Raw genomic sequence first — 17,542 nt, forward strand, 5'->3', positions numbered from 1 at the left:
GTTGCTTATTTTTGTTAATAATAAATTAATTAAATCAACAAAACAACCTGAAGAGCCGGTTGGGAGCCGAAAGAGCCGGTTCTCTGAAAAGAGCCAGAAATCCCATCACTATTGTGCTAGACAGTGATCGTGATTACCGTCCGCGGGAGCGCGCAGCTGCTTAAAGCTGTAGCGCCCAGATTACTTACGTAGTCAGCTACTTCCGTGCAACTGATATAAGATGCGGTAAACTGAACACAGCTTCAACCGTCTGTTTGTTGAAAAATAGTAACGGGACGCATTTTCTTGTTAGTAACTGTAACGCGTTGTAACGATAGGAATAGTAATTAGTTAGATTACTCGTTACTGAAAAAAGTAACTCCGTTACTTGTAACGCCGTTATACCCATCCCATGATGACCACTGAACTGAATTTGGTGGTAAAAAAAATGTTTCTTGTACTAATTTAAGAGCTGTTAAAACTGGCCGGTCAATTGTGACCGGAACACTAGAGTAAGGAGGTGTGGGTTAACACAACAGGAGGGTTGTTTTCTCTTCAGTGGTCACCACAGCTGCCTCCGTCTCAGTCTATCGCTAGCCTCCTCCACTGTCTCTGCATGTCCTTCTTCACTACATCCATGAACTACCTCTTGGATCTTCCTCTTTTCTCCGTTTTCAGTATTCCTTGTCGGATAGGACCGCTATCCCTCCTCTGCACACGTCCAAACCATCTCAGCCTTGCCTCTCTAACTTTGTCTCCAAACATCTCAACCTGAGCTAATCTAATCTTACCTATCCTGGTGACTGGAAAAACTCTGTCTGTTGCCTGTCTTTTTGTTATTAATAATTAAATAGTTATTAAAAGCTAAAAAGTATAAAAATGAAATGAAATATATCCATGGGGCAAACCCCCGAGCTGCTGTCCTGGGGCCTTTGGGTTGGAGAGTGAATTTGTTTATTATTATTCATTCATTACTAACATCTACACCATCAGAGTGACTGTTTTCTGCAGCAGGAAACATCGCGTCAAAGCTTAAAATCTGAGAAACCTGATTAATTCAGGATTCTTGCATTTACCACATCCTCCTCTAAACACACACACACACACAGACCACTGTCACACCAAATCTAACTCATCCGGTAGATATAACGCTGTCGGAATTTGTTTAACCTCCTACTAATGTCAACTAAAGCCTTAAGCTGCGCACTGAAAGCGACTGCTCGTTGCAAGACAGTGCCGCAGAGTAAGCGGCTGTAAGTGACTACTCTGACCGACGACTGGCCGCTCGCGGGCGTTCCGAGGTTTGGTTACCTAGGTAATCCTCTAACGTATTTACCGCCAGGTCACATGTCAATCACCGTTATTCCTCGCAGTAGTCGCTCACCTGGAAGCTGAGAAAAGTTTGACTCGGGTCCTGCCCACTTGCTCCGACGTTAATTCGCCTGTAGTCTTTCTCTGGGCTACCTGCCGCGACCAGCGTGTACGCAGCTCTTTTTAAAGTTATGTTTTCGACATTACATCTATTTAATAAATTCACTGAAACCGCTTATTTCTCTTAGACTAATGTATGCAGTTAAACAATTACAAAGACTGCAGTCTGTAAAATGATAAACGACGAGCAGTTCATTTTAAAAGACTTCTCTTTTGCCTTCTGTTGAACATTTACTGTTGCTCATGAATAAGGGCATTTAAAAAATATCTGATTATTCAATGATCTCATAGAATAATCGACAGACTACTGAAATACTAAAATAATTTAATTAGCAGATATTTTTTACAGGGGGCCTTATAACCTGTATTTGTAGCAGTTTACATTTTAGAGTACAACATTTCAGGAGGACAGTATTTAAATGAATCACTGACTCATGATTTAGTAAGGTCTGATTCATGCAGTGTACTCTAAATTTCCTGCAGAAAAAAAGCCTCATTATGCACCTGATGAATACTTACCAGTAGGAGTGTTTAGTTCTTTGGAGTGACATAAAGATCTCAATTCTAAGAATATGTAAAGTGGTGCCAAAAACGTTGTTGTCGGGTGGGGTAAAGAGTCTTTATCCCAACTGACAACATGGAGAAAAGTGTGTGTCTGGTTGATTATTACAAGGAGCCAAGCTATGGTTACGCTGGTGTGAGTGGTGAGTTTCCTCACTACAGGATTGAAATCAAGACTTTGATGTTGCCGTTCTAATACATTAATTTTATTTTTTCCTTAATCATTACAATACTTGAGTTAGTTTCAACTTCCCCTCATATGCTTGGCAATCTGCTGACTTCTTCAACTAGACATATGTCTGTACAGGAAACCACAACCACATTCTGTCTGGTGTGTGTGTGTGTGAGAGAGAGAGAGGAAGTGTGTATGTGTGTCTGTACGCAAATAAATGGTAAAAATGGCCTGTATTTGTATAGCGCTTTACTAGTTCCTAAGGACCCCAAAGCGCTTTACACATCCAGTCATCCACCCATTCATACACTGGTGATGGCAGCTACATTGTAGCCACAGCCACCCTGGGGCGCACTGACAGAGGCGAGGCTGCCGGACACTGGTGCCACCGGGCCCTCTGACCACCACCAGCAGGCAACGGGTGAAGAGTCTCGCCCAAGGACACAACGACCGAGACTGTCCGAGCCGGGGCTCGAACCGGCAACCTTCCGATTACAAGGCGAACTCCCAACTCTTGAGCCACGATCGCCCCTATTAATAACACCATGACACCCAAAATGAATGACGGTGCTTTCAATTTGGAGTAAATCTCCAACAGTGTCACCAGCGAAGCACACCCACACCATCACACCACCTCCTCCGTGCTTCATGGTGGCAACCATGCATGTAGAGACCATCTTCACCTTTTCTGTGTTGCACAAAGACACAGCAGGTGGAACCAAAGATCTCAAAATTTGGACTCATTGTTTATCTGGGCTCTAATCTGAGCTGCTGTTAACTTGAGATTTCTGAGGCTGGTGACTCTGGTGACTTCCCTAACCGGGCATTGGTGTGTGGCAGCAAAGAAAGAATTTCATTGCACAAAGAAATTACTTTTTTTCCTTGTGCATATGACAATAAACACTTTGAATTGAATTGAATTGAACTGAATTGAATTTTGAGTGTTTTAATCAACCTTGTTACATCTGTGGTGTTCCCGTCAAAAGGGACCGCCATTGGAAATGAATGGGAATCCATAAATTTATATTTATGTAATTATTATAAAGTATAGAAACAAATTACTTTGTAATGAACTGAAAACATGTGTCCTGTATATTGTGTACTCAGTACAGAGTACTCGGTAGGGTTGTTTTCTTGGTTAGCCATGCTTCTTGAAGAAACAGCGCTGTCTTGTGGTAATTGAGTGAACAAAATGTAGTTTGGAGTAAAAAACTGTATTTGATTGGTTTAACTGATTGATTCACTTTTAATAAACACATGAAAACATACATTTTGAAGGGTTAAAAATGTAAACTATCCTATACACAAAGGCCTAAGACTCCTGTCTATGAAAAATGCAAATAACATGTGTATCTGTGTGTGCTTGTATATTATTATAAGGCTGTGGTGGTCGAATGATATATAGACTAAAAACCAGCACAGGTAGCTGCAATCAGGAAGATCCAGCAGGGAAAATGAGCATTATTCCAAGTTAATACAGAGGCAAGCCAACCTGACTTGCAGGTCTCAGAGTTACTTATCCTCACTTTCCAGGGCTGCACGTCTCCACATGGCCACGTCCTCACACTCTGGCTGGAGTTCCCTCACTTCTCTCATCTTTTGACACAGTAACAACTGTTGACATTAATTTTGTGCTGGCTGACATGAAAAGCTCAAGACTTTACAGGTTAGTTCTTTTTTTTTTTACCATGAAAATGTATTTTCTTCATCCAAAGGGAAAATGGATAATGAGTAAAACAAAATAAACAAAAAACTGATTTCAGTTACCAGGAAATTTGTTATTTTAAACACTTTTTAAAATAAGTATTGAACACGTTGCCAATTTTCCACATGTTAAGGTCATATTTCCATGAAGTTCTCACCAGATGTCTGTAACAACCCATCCGATCATCTCAAATAGTGCACATAAATAATGAAAGGATGCCCTTAGTGGTATATAATGAGACTGAGCCTTTCTAAAGTTCCCCTCCTGGTCCTGATTCAACTGCTAAAACCTGATGTGTCAATCAAAAATGCATGTTTCCATGGGTGTTACTGTTATTTAGACCTTTATCTTCCTATTTATACTAATACACAAGTCCCTAAATCTGAGACACTGCATGTCCCTGGTAACAAAATCCGAGATGACCCGGTGGCTTGGTTGCGCCATAGATGGTAAACAACCCAGGTTTCATTTTTTTCCTCACCAAATCATCCTCTGTTTGCCTGCAGCTTAACATATATCTAAGGGCTTGCAAATGGCAAGTAAGGCATTACTGTAATTGTATTGCATTTGTATCTAACAGACAACTGTAATCACATTATATTTTAACTGTCATGGACTGGTTTAATAAAGAATAAGCTTTAGGCATGCTTTAAAGTAGGGTATGTTTTAGGGAATGAGCCTAAAGCATATACTCGGTATATAATTGGTAAATGAAGGAAGTGGCTTTGAAACAGCACAGATGTAGAGATAACACTGTGTAAGTTATATTTGACAGAAATGCCGCTTCTGTAAAATGACACTTTTGTGAAAGGTTTGCACTCTTAATCTTCCTCATCCATGCTACAGTAATGATACTACACTGCACAAAGACTACTGTCTGAATGAAGCTTAATTTTTAAATGGAAAAGTTAATCCACCTATTTTTGACTTTAGTGAAGAGGTCAGGTTATTGCTTCAGGTTATTGGAGGTTGGTGTGCATTTGATTGTGCACAGCTCTCTTATGGTCCCTCCACAGTATTTTAATAATTAGCTTTGACTGGTTCATTGCAACACATTGATTATATAATTTTTCGGCCATTCTGTTGGTGGTATGCTTGGGTTAATTGTCCTGACCCAATTTCAACTGTGGGATTATAATATTATTTTATGCCATGTTAGACCCTTAATTAAAGATGGTGAATTATTATGTAGTTTTAGTTTGTATTATTCTCCTGAATTAGAAGAAGGTGATAACTATTGCATTTGTTAAACTGATTTGCATTGATAGAACTGAAAGACTCAGAACTGAAAGACTCAGAACTGAAAGACTCAGGAGAGGTAAGTGACGGAAGTGACGGGGAAAGGTAAGCGACCCATGTTGTAGGTGACGTCAGACGCCGGAGATTTGGCGGAAAAAAAAAAAAAGCGAATGGTAGCATAGAATTTAACAAAGTTTCTTTAAACTTCAGTATTGCCAAATAAACTAACCAACTGTCATATAACTAACAACATCTGTCCTATCATCTCTAACACCCTGGAGGACAACGAGGAGAGTTTAGACGCTCTCCAAGAATACATCGACCGGTGCTTTGAAGATTTAGTAATGAAGAAGGCCCAGAAGAAGGCGCGTCTTCCCCGGCCAAAGCTGAGACGCCGTCATCTAAAAGATATCGCCCGGCAGACTCCCCCGGCACAACATCGCCTGCCGGCAAAGATATCGTCGACATCCTGGAGTCAATTGATAAGCGATTGTCCAGTTTCGATGCAAGGCTGTCCCTGGTGGAGATCTTACACCGGGAATTTAAATCTCTAAAAGAATTCCTGGAGTTCAGCCAGCGGCAGGTGGAAACACTTGCTGCGGAAAACGCCACGCTACGGGACTCGGTCAAATCTCTAACCGATAATGTGACCCAATTAAACATAGAAAATAAAAAAATAAAAGAGACCGTTATAGATTTACAAGCCCGTAGCATGAGAGATAATCTGGTGTTTTCTGGTATTCCAGAGTCTGCCGGAAAGGACCCGGAAACGACCGTGAGAAGCTTCATTAAAATCCACCTGAAGCTGCCGGAGGACACGGTGAAAAACATAGGGTTGGATAGAGTGCATCGCATAGGGGCTCCGAAGACAGGAAGTGGGAGACCACGTCCTATTGTAGCCAAATTCGGCCACTTCAAGCAGAAGGAGCAGGTGAAGAGTCGCGGCAGAGAGCTGAAAGGAACGGATTTCAGCGTGAACGATCAGTTCCCCAGAGAGATCCTGGAACGACGCAGGGTTCTCTTCCCAGTCCGACGTAGTTTTATCCAGAAAGGCTCCCGGGCTGTCATCGCCGTGGACCGGCTCTACGTGGACGGACAGCTCTACCGCGACCCTGGCACCACTCCATGGCTGTATTGACCGCACACCAGATAAGAATCCGCTACACTATTCTCTTCACTCACACTCTCTTGTATTAACTTTTGCTTAACTATGTAATTTCAGTTTGCTAATTTAGTATAACGTCACCGTCACTCTCCGCCAATGCTTTAATTGGAATGTTTCTGTTTTTATTTCTTTTTTCCTCTCTCTCTCTTGTCGCGCACCTTGCTCTTTGGTTTATTTGCTTCTCTTTTCTATCACTATGTCGATCACCTGTTTCCCTATCCATTCACAAACGACACTGTCTATTTCTACATGCTTACTCTGCACGATCACGCACACACATGCGTTTAAAGGCAACACATTTACAACAGCCACACAGCGCACACAGATATAGGACACATGCACACATTTGCTCATATTAGTTATTATGCACACACATAGTCAGACCTATGGAGCTTCTTGCCGCGCATTTTCTTCTCTTTACTTACCAAAAAAAAAAAAAATGATGTGTTTCCATTTTCCTCACCCGTCTAAGCGAGACACACAGCGTACATCATTAGCCACAAACACACAACTATGGGCATGCTAAGATTTGTCACATGGAATGTGCATGGAGCTGGCTCTAGGGAAAAAAGGTTAAAAATACTTAACCAACTTAAAAAATTACAGGCAGACGTTGTTTTATTACAAGAAACCCACATGCCTGTCACAGGTTTGAATAAACTTAAAACACCTGAGTTTCCTAATGTGTTCTCAGCCTGTTATAATTCTAGACAAAGAGGAGTAGCAATTCTAATACATAAAAATATTAATTTCACAGTACTCGATACAGTTATAGATCCAGAGGGCAGATTCCTAATCGTCAAACTATCTATACTTAACCAAAAGCTAGGTATTGTAAGTATATATGGTCCAAATGTTGATGACCCCTCATTCTTCCACGGTTTTTTTAGTACACTCTCCGAACACCTAGACTGCACAATTGTTCTGGGGGGAGACCTCAACCTGGGACTAAATGAAGAAATGGGTAGGCTCAATACAGCAGGAACTCAGCGTAACTGGCAGTCCACAAATATAATCAAACAGTATATGAGCGACTTTGGTCTTTGCGATGCATGGCGCTCCCTTCACCCCAATAGTAAGGAATATACTTTCTTCTCACATGTCCATCACTCCTACTCTCGTCTGGATTATTTTCTGGTCAGCAGCTCACTGCTGAGTAACATTACAGACACTGAGATTCATCCTATAGCTGTCAGCGATCATGCTCCTGTATCTTTAACACTAATACAGATGAATAATACTACACCAAGAAAAAACTGGAGATTTAATACATCACTGCTCAAAGACGAAGAGTTTATCAAATACTTTAAAAAAGAATGGACTCTATATTTAGGCTTTAATGACATTCCTGGAACATCAGCATCTGTCCTCTGGGAAGCAGGGAAAGCCGTGATGAGAGGTAAAATAATCTCTTTCTCATCACATAAGAAGAAAGAAGAAAACAAAAAAATTCAGGAACTAGAGAAAAACATCAAATCCTTAGAAAAAGCCTATGTGTCACACCAAGATCAAGAAATATTAAACAAAATACGCAAGACAAAACTAGAATTAAATGAAATTATTAATAAAAAGACTAAATTCTTAGTACAAAGACTTCGCCTGCAAAATTATGAACACGGTAACAAATCCGGACAATTTCTTGCTAACCAGTTAAAAATCAATAAAGAAAAAACAACTATATGTGCTGTTAAAGATTTATCTGGGAATACAATATATGATCCTAAAAAAATAAATAACATTTTTAGGGATTTCTATGAAACTTTATATACACCACAAATAAACCCATCTAAAAACGAAATTGATCAATTTCTCGACAACATAACTCTTCCAAAATTATTAGACACCCAAGCAATAGCACTGGATTCGCCACTGACGCCAGGTGAACTCCAGGAAGCTCTGATAAGTATGCCCAATAATAAGGCTCCAGGTCCAGATGGTTTTCCAACAGATTTTTACAAAGAATTCTGGACAATTCTGGCACCAGTTTTTCACAGGATGTTGCAGGAAATCAAAGAAAATGGTAGACTACCACCAAATATGAACTCTGCAAATATCAGTCTCTTACAAAAACCAGGCAAAGACCCTGTATATCCCTCAAGCTATCGTCCAATATCCCTTATTAATGTAGACCTTAAAATAATCTGCAAAGCTCTCTCAAAGAGATTAGAGAAAATAACCCCCCTTTTAATTCATCCTGACCAAACTGGTTTTATAAAAGGTAGGCACTCATCAACAAATACACGTAGATTACTTAATTTAATAGACTACTCATGCAGTAAAAACACTGAAACCATAATATTTTCTTTAGATGCAGAAAAAGCATTTGACAGAGTTAACTGGAAATTTCTATTTGCAACTTTACATAAATTTGGTTTTGGACCCTGTTTCATAAACTGGTTAAAAATATTATATAACTCCCCAACAGCTTGTGTCAGAACAAATGACCAAACATCCTCCCGCTTCTCTCTTCTGAGGGGCACCAGACAGGGATGCCCACTCTCCCCTTCACTGTTTGCAATTTTTATTGAGCCATTAGCAGCAGCAATTAGACAGGCTACAACAATTAAGGGCATAAAATGTAAGAATATAGAACATGAAATCAGCCTTTATGCAGATGATGTGTTACTTTTTCTCCAAAACTCACAAACCAATATCTCTGGGGTAATTGCATTGATAAATTCCTTCTCAAGTGTCTCAGATTATTCAATTAACTGGTCGAAATCAACAGTTCTTCCGATTAATTGCTCCTTCCATAATTCTTCTCCTTCCCCACTGCAATGTGGAAATATAAAATATTTAGGTATCAATGTCTCTCCTAAACTTTCAGAATTAACTAAATTAAACCACATCCCACTTTTAAAGACAGTAGAAGGCGACCTGGCTAGATGGAAATCTTTACCCATATCACTCATGGGAAGGGTCGCCGCTATAAAAATGATGATCTTGCCAAAAATAAACTATTTATTTTCAATGATCCCAAATAAGCCATCACAAGATTGGTTCAGATCTCTAGACTCGTACATTTCTAAATTCCTTTGGAAAGATAAACCCCCACGTATCAGCTTAAAAACACTACAAAGGACCAAGGATAAAGGAGGATTAGATCTGCCTAACTTTAATCACTATTTTTTAGCCAACAGGCTTCAGTTCATCTCTAGATGGTTTAAACACACCTTCTTAGATGAACCTTGGATAGATGTAGAACAGGCACTATGTAATAACCTAGAAATTTCAGACCTACCATTTATCAGCTCAAACATCAAACGACATGAATGCTTTAAAAGCATCAATATTAGCTCTTCTCTGACAGCATGGTGGGAGTTTCTAAAAATGACAGAGTCTTCATTAATCCCATGCAAACGTACACCTATCTGGAACAACCCGGACATATTACAAAACAATAATATGATAAACTTTTCAGATTGGAGTTGCAAAGGAATTAAATACTTGGAACATATATTGGAAGGAACAGACTTTATTTCGTTTGACAGACTAGTTATACAATATGGGATCAACAAGAAACGATTTTTGGAATATCAACAAATTAAATCCATAGTAAAAAAGAAATTTAATCCCAGTGAAGCTGAATTACAAACACCACCAAGTGTGGTACAATTTCTTAGTCTAAAACCCCCCAAATTATTGTCTAAAATATACAGAACACTTTCTAAAATAGATGAATCAATATCCCTTCCTATTGCAAAATGGGAAGCAGATTTATCAATCAACTTAGACCCAAACCTTTGGTCTCAGATATGCTTAAAAACCTTTCAATGGATCAGAAATCCCAGTTTGCAATTAATACAATACAAAATATTACACAGAGTGCACTATACTGGTCATAGGATGTTCAAGATGGGCTATACGCCTTCCAACAACTGCTCACACTGCACAGCAAATACACCGGACAATTACATCCACGCTCTTTGGTTCTGTCCACCAGTTCAGAAATTTTGGCGTGAGATATGTGAAGACTTATCAAAGTGTCTGAAATGTAACATTCCAGCCTCCCCTTTAGTATGCTTGCTGGGCAACTTGGATGAGGTCACTGCAGAAATAAACACAGCCCACGTTGTTTTTACGGCCCTATGCATTGCCAAGAAAATGGTCCTCATTAACTGGAAAAATAAAAATAATCTTAATTCTAACCAATATAAAAACCATCTAATAGATCACATTAGTCTTGATACAACCTCTGCCATCACATTTGATCAATCCCTTTGGGCTCCTTTGATCGGCTTCATCACCTAGTGGGGGTGGGGGGTCATGGTTTGGTCCTGCCTTCGCTATTGTGGTTGATGTGGGGGTAGGGACGGCCTTAGGGCGTCTGGGGAGTCCCTAGGGACGTTTCCCTGGAGGGCCTAACCTGGGGGCTGTGGCCATGACCTGGTTAGAAGCTCTGGGGCTCTTGGATGGTGTTTTCCTTGTGGCTGCGTACAGCGGAGATGGGGGAGGGTCTGTGCTGGCGGACGTTGGTTACTGGCCTGGTAGCCTGGCTGCCCCTGGGAGGGTCCGGGACGGGCGTGGAGGCTTGGGGGTCTGGGGGTGCTCCGCCCCCCGGTCTGGGGTGCTGGCCGGGCCTTGGGGGCTTGGGTCCTGGCTGTTGTGTCGTCGGAGCAGTGGGCGGGTGGGTGCGGGGGGGCTCAGCCCCAGTGCAGGGGACCTCTGGTGCATCGGCCCAACTAGGGGGCTCTCTAACTGGTGGGGAGGTTGTTACATCTTTGCAGGTGGTCTCCTCACTACAGGAGCTCACTCTGCAGGTGGGGGGAGAGATATAGGAGAATGAACTCAACCTGGGTGTCTATTGTCTTGTGTAGTTTGGGAGATGATTGGATGATGGGGTGGGTGCAGTTTTCTCTGGGGTGGAGTCGGGTGGGCTGCCCCGGACTCTGTGGGGCTGGGCAGTGCTGCTGCTGCGGGCCCCGGTCCGGATGGGCCTGGGCCTCCTTGCCCTGGTGGGTTCCAGAGCGTGGGGGTGCCTACTGGGGTCAGCGGGGGAGCTGGCCCCAGGGAGGGGCCGCTTGCCCCTCCCTTTCTTCCCTCCCCATCCTCAGCTGCCTCCCTATTCCCGCTCTACCACACCCACCCACACGCAGGGCTTGGGGTGCAGGTATGTCACCAGGGTGCAGGGGAGGCACTCCCCCTCTGTCTCCTTCTGGCCGCCTGTGCCTCAATTTTATTCTGCAACCTAGACATCCACATTACTCACACTCTCACATAACACATACATATAGGGCCTTGGGGGTGGGCACGTTTTACAGCATCCAGAGGATGGTCGTTGTACTCCAACCCACCTCTGGCGCTGGTGCCCTACCCTCAATTTTAAATGCATTTAGACACTGAGGGTTTTCGGGAGGAGCCGTGCTGCTCTCTGAGAGGAAGCTAGTACCATGCTCTCCTGAGTTTTAAATGCACTTTAGAACAGCACACAGCAACACCACATATGAGCGGACGTAGGGAGGTTTGAGGTCTTCACTCACCCCGGTTCTGTTAGCCGTCAGGGCTGGGGGGCTGGGAGGAGGTGCTGGCCGTCAGACTGGGGTCTGGGATGCGGGGCCTCCCTGCTACTGCAGATAAGGAGGTGGTCCGCTTGCCTCCACCCCAGAGAGAAGGGTTACATCTCCTGGGTCTAGGTGCGGCTTGCCCCTCTGGGGGCAGGGGTACCTGGACCTGGGATATAGAGTATGTTTGGGGAGTGCGACTGTCTGTGCAGTGTCTATTTGTGTCTGTCTACACGTTGGGTGAGTGCCGAGTATTTGGTTGTGCATATGGGGGTGGGAATGCACGTCTGTGTCCGCGTGTGCCTGTTTGTCTGTGTCTATATGTCAGGTTGGGTCTTAGACTCAACCTCTCTGGGTACATCTCAGGCCCTCTAAAGTACGGAGGCCTATCTCCCCTCACCACACTCCCTGCCGGTGGCTGATGCCCTTAGACGTTGGTGTGTTGGTGGTCCTTGTCATCTGGGGCTGGGCGCTCATGCATGTACCGGCTCACTCCTGGTGGCCGATTGGCGGGGCCGGGCGCCTGTGGCCCGGCTGGGCTCCTTCCGGGGGGTGGGATGCCCTCAGGCCTCTGGCCTCTGGGCCTGAAGCTCGGTCCTCTCTGGCACAGCTGGCTGCCGGCGGAGCCCGCGGGCACGCCACTGCAACCCCCTCTGGCCTCTGCTCCGTAGCTGCGGGGTGACCTCTCGTTTGGGGCTCTACTCAGCTCTTCCCAGGAGGGTGGCACGGTTCCCCCCCCCCTTTGGTGGTCCTCCTCGGGTCCTTGTACTCTGGGGCCTCTGGATATCTGGGGCCTGGATCTCCTCCATACCTGCTTCATACCCTGGTGGACGGGGCTATGGCTCCCCACACTCCCTAGCAGATCGTTACATGGAGAAACCTTTGGAATACAAGCATGCTGATCCACACAGGTATGCACACAGGTGTACACACGGGTGTTCACAGACGCGGACTACACCTTTCTTGGCTGCTGCCTCAAAGCACATTGTGCGCTGTCTATCTTGCGTGCTGCACAATATCGTTTATTATTTAGTATCTACTGTTATCTACTGCTAGCTAGTTTATTGTGATGGTGCTGTTTTTATTATGTTGCTCTTTGTTATTTGCTTTCTCTTCTGTTTTTTTTCTCCATACAGGTGATCCAGGCGTTTTGTTTGTTTGTTTTTTCCTTTCTTCCCCCCCTTCTCACCGTCTCTTCTCCCCTTTGGTTTTCTTTCTCTCCCTCTCTTTCTTTCATTCTTTCTCCCTGTCCTATCCCCCAGTCACGTCTGTCCTGTTTGTAGCAACCGAAAATAAAATAAATACATAATTATAATAAAGGTCAATCAAATGGACCAATATGGCAAGGCCATGATGATCCACTTGGTAAAATAAATCCGCTTGGCATCTTTCTTGGCCTTAAGACAACAATTCTGATGGCTAAAGATCCAAACGGGACACAAAAAAAAAAAAACCAAAAAAAAAAAAACTGATTTGCATTACATTAGACTGCTGATTTGTTGTGAATGAATGATATTGTTTTATGATGCATTATACTGCTGAGTTATAAGAAATAGTGTTCGCAGAAAGTCATCGCCTTATTTGTCTGATTAGAAGAGATGCTGTCTGCGTATGGTGTCCATCTCCCACGCGTGTGATCATTAAAATCATCGTTTGACTCAACCCGGCCGGACCAGTGTTGTTATTGTGGTTTTTCCTCTTGTATCCATCCCCAATATTTGAATCCGTAACAGTTTGGGGGCTCGTCCTGTGGTATTGGGGTGGAAGTTGGAGGTTTGGACGGTCCGAGGTTGTCGAACGGACAGGCACAAGCCAGTGGTCTGACGTGAGTGGGCATAAGCCGGCTTATACAAAGGTAAGGCACTACCTGTTGAATCTATTTCCAAAGTGTGCCAAATTGGACATGATAAAATTAAAGTCTACTCACTGAAATTACTGGTAGATGTCTGTTTTGATTTTGATGAAAAATCTCATGAGAACTGAAGCTGAAGTAATGATAATGAAACGTTGAAAGTGCATTTGGACTGCTGATTGAAGTTAAAGCAGTTGGACTGCTGAGTGAATTTAGTTTGATAGGGAATTGGTCATTTTGTGGGTTAGAGTCCCCATTGGTCAGACAGGTTGGACCTGCGTCAGTCATACACTTGTTCTGGGGTGTTGACTGTTGTTTCAAAGTATTATAAATTTTTCAAGAACGGCAGTTGGACTGCTAAGAAGCGCATAGCCCGGAGGTTACGCTCCCTCCTGGCCGCGGACGCGCGACCTTGACCTGTCGGCGAACAGGGTTAGTTCAGTTTGGCTTGACTGTGGGGTACAGGGCATCCTGGAATAAGCTAGGAGTTAGAGTCTCCTTACCGTTTGGAACGGTATCTGCGCTTTTTTTGGGCAGCAAAGGTTGGACCTTGGGTGTTGGACACTTTTAAATTGAGTTAGGGACTTTAGAGATGAGGCCAGAAACTGTTGGACAGATACTGGTTAATTGATCACAAAAAAGTTGGACTTTTTCGGTTGGACCGTTAACTTAAATTTGTCAAAATTGTGTAGGCGCTAAATCTGTCAGGCCTGACAGTGATTGTAAATATAAGACGTCTTTGTAATATAAAATAATAGAGCTGTGTGTGAGACTGTGAGTGAGGCTGTGTGTGTGACGACAGCGCGCTGCAGCGCTGCGAGCTAGTTTTAGACGGTGTGTGAACATGCAAATGAGGTGGCTGCTGTGAGGCGCACAGAGGACTTTTGCTTCCTGTTTAGCGTGTTTTTGAGTTTTATAATTATGATTTGCAAACAATGATACATGCCTGTAATTAAAACGCTGATTTTGCTGATTATAATATTACAAATAAGGTTTTGAATGACTAGGGTGAATGTTTGATGTTTGGCTGGGTTTTGATATAGAAGAGACAAATCGTGCATGATTTAGACCGGCACTTCAGTCAGCAGGGTGAGATTGAGTGATAAATACAGCTGTGACTTGTTTCAGTTTTGTGGTGTGAAGCAGGATTTATAAGATTTTTTAAGTGGTCCTTGTTTCAGTTCAATAATATAAGCGGTTACATTTGATTTACTGTTAAGTTTTATCATAATATAGGGTGTGATCAGGCACGAATTTCAGCTGTGTGTGTGACAGGAACTCTGCATGCCCATAGAAGGCAACTGCCTGACTGTGTGAAGTATGCACCGAGAGAGAGAGTAAAATCTAGGCAGATGAAGCGAATGGATGTTTTCAGAAAAGAAATAGTAAGTGGATGTTTTAGTGTTAATACAGGTGGATTTCTCTCAACCTGGAAACCTGAGTACAGCGGCAAAAGCATAAACAGAATTGGGACGACAGACAGGCCAAGCTTTGGCTCAAAAGTTTACAGCTGTACCTCACTTTGTCCCCACCCGGAAAAGAAGCTTAAAGGACATCTTCTCCTCCAGTTATCGGTTACCATCACTGGAAATTTTCAGGCAAGTTTTTGGCTGAATTGTTATTGGCACCATGTGTCCCTGAATCTCACAAGCAAGCTCTGACTCCTGGCTGAAGACATGGAATGCTGTTATTTAAGGTGGGAAATCAAAATTTGGGAAACACAATAAAAACACACACACAACCAGAGAAATGTATGACGAAGGCACGTGTTAGAGAAATGTCTCGTTTGACAAAAAAAGTTAAATTAACCCACCTACAAACGCACACACACGCAATGAAAAAACAGCTTACATTCATGAACACGTGAAGATTTTCCAGCAAGGCTAAAGCAGCGAAACTTAACTGTTGTGTGCCCACCTTATTACTAAATTAGGCAGAGCACTCTGAATTGAATCAGGACATAAAGCACGGTCTTTATGTTGCTTTATTGCACACTGTCCATCTTACAACTAGCCACTTAACGGGGCTTCCTTCGGACAACAACATCCGGTTCAAAGGTCATCACATTAAGACATAGCCATATATCAATACATGACATCCCCCTTTTCCTTAGACTCAAACTTTAGTTGTAATAACTTTGATGTCTTTTTTTTTTTCCCAACATTGAACATTCTTCTTGTCTTACTTTCTAACAATTATATAATCTAACTGTCTCACCACACATGTACCTTTCTTTTTTCAATATATACATGTCGACATACACATATGAACTTGAAACTTGCCAAATTTAAGTTGCCTCTTCACCTTAACATATTATAGTTCATTTCACCACAAAATCACGAAACCTCTCTGGTATCTTTTTAGCCCTCTGTGATCTACTTGGTCTCTCTGGCCCCTGGGAGCCCTCTTGTGGTATTGGAGTGAAGGTGTCAGTCTTTGTGGGTGTTTCACCTTCCTCCCTTTCAGGTATTGTGCCGTAGTGTCCTTCTCTGGTCTCATTTGTCTCGTATTTCTTCACGTGTGGTATTCCGGCGATAGCGAGCTCCTGTTGGTGATTCAATAATGACTTGGTTTCCAGTTCTGCTTACAATTTTGTGTGGTGTTGCGTTGAATGGTGTTGTAAACTTGTCCACTTTGTCTTGTTGAACCAGCACTGTGTCTCCCGTGTCAACTTTTGAATACTCAGCTCCCCTTCGTTCATCAGCATAAATCTTTGATTTTTCTTTCTGTTCAGCGTCTCTGTCACGCACGTCCAACTCCGTTGTTTTTGCCTCACTGATGTTCGGTAACTTTCCTCTCATTTTGCGGTTGAACAGGAGTTCTGCTGGACTTTTGCCCGTGGTTGGATGTTCAATGCTGCGATACACTGTTACATATTTTCTTAGCTCTCGCTTCCAGTCAAGTCCTTCGGCTTGTGCGATCCTGATTCTTTTCATCAATGATGCATTTTGACGTTCCACTTCTCCATTTGCTTGAGCCCATTTTGGTGTAGTTCTTATATGTTTGATTCCATTAGTTTCACAATATTCTCTGAACAGCTCAGATTTGAACTGTGGGCCGTTATCAGATTTGATGGTAACTGGTAGCCCATGTCTGCTAAATATACAGTCAATAGAGTCAATGACTTTTTCAGCAGTTGTAGATGACATTACATCATACTCATAGTACCGACTGTAGTAATCTATCAGTACAAGTATTGAGTGGTTCGAAGGTAGCGGTCCCAGTAAGTCTACCGCCACATCTCGCCATGGTCCATCCGGTAAAAGTGTGCTTCTCAGTGGTTCAGGTGGATCTGGTCTGGCTACTATTTGACATCCGTGACAAGCTTTACAAAACTTTTCTGCAGCTTTGTCCATCCCTGGCCACCAAACTTTTGTTCTGAGATGCTGTTTGGTTCCAACAACTCCTAAATGTCCTTCATGGGCTAGTGACAGTGCTTGAGCTCTGAGGTTTTCTGGCAATACAATGCGAGTTCCCCGCAAAACTATGTAGCCGATGACACACAGTTCATTTGCAATGGGTGCATATGTTTTGCATTTTTCAAAGTGTCCATTTTCAATAGCTCTTCGCACTTCTGTTAATTCTGAGTCTGTAGCAGAGGCTTCTTCAACCTCTCTTGTTGTGAGTGCTTTTGGAGTAGCATTCACTGCAACAAATCTCACATATTCTTCAGATTCATGCTTATGTATCTCTTTTGACGTGGTGTCAGACAGCAGTCTTGACAGTGAATCCGCAATGTTTTGTTTTCCCGCGATGTGCACTACTTTAAAGTCATATGGTTGCAGTCTGAGAACCCATCTTTCTATGCGTGCACAAGGTTTAGATTTCTGGCTGTATATGACCTCTAACGGCTTGTGGTCTGTGATTAGGTCAAACTTCCTGCCATACACATATGGATGTAGTCTCTCACATGCCCATACCAGTGCTAGGGCTTCTC

This window comes from Perissodus microlepis, chromosome 2, assembly GCF_051167445.1.
Source record: "Perissodus microlepis isolate ML-2025 ecotype Zambia chromosome 2, ASM5116744v1, whole genome shotgun sequence".
Classification (NCBI taxonomy): Eukaryota; Metazoa; Chordata; class Actinopteri; order Cichliformes; family Cichlidae; genus Perissodus; species Perissodus microlepis.